The following is a 388-nucleotide window of genomic DNA, read 5'->3' as shown; positions in this document are numbered from 1 at the left end:
GAGAGAGAGAGAGAGAGAGAGAGAGAGAGAAAGACACACACAAACAGACGGACACATTCACACGTACGTACAACATATTGCATAGTCAAATGGAAAACTCAGCCAACATGTCATGGAAAACTGGGTTTTAAAAGTGAATTTAATGTTTTGTACAATAATAAAAAGGAAATGATATCTAAAGGTAAATAAGAATGCATAGAGGTGTCACGGTGTATAATTACTGAGTCATCCAGTCATCAGAAGGTAGCTACTTTTATAATATGTAAAATATACAGCAGCCATTAAATAGAATAAACTGGATTGTTATATGTCAACGGGAAAAAAGTATTCAGCAAATAACAGAATGTCTGAATATAATATATCATATGTCTAAATAAAAATGAGACTG

This window comes from Octopus bimaculoides, chromosome 23 (genome assembly GCF_001194135.2).
Source record: "Octopus bimaculoides isolate UCB-OBI-ISO-001 chromosome 23, ASM119413v2, whole genome shotgun sequence".
Lineage (NCBI taxonomy): Eukaryota > Metazoa > Mollusca > Cephalopoda > Octopoda > Octopodidae > Octopus > Octopus bimaculoides.
The sequence above is the reverse complement of the archived record's forward strand: the minus strand, read 5'-3'. Positions refer to the sequence as shown.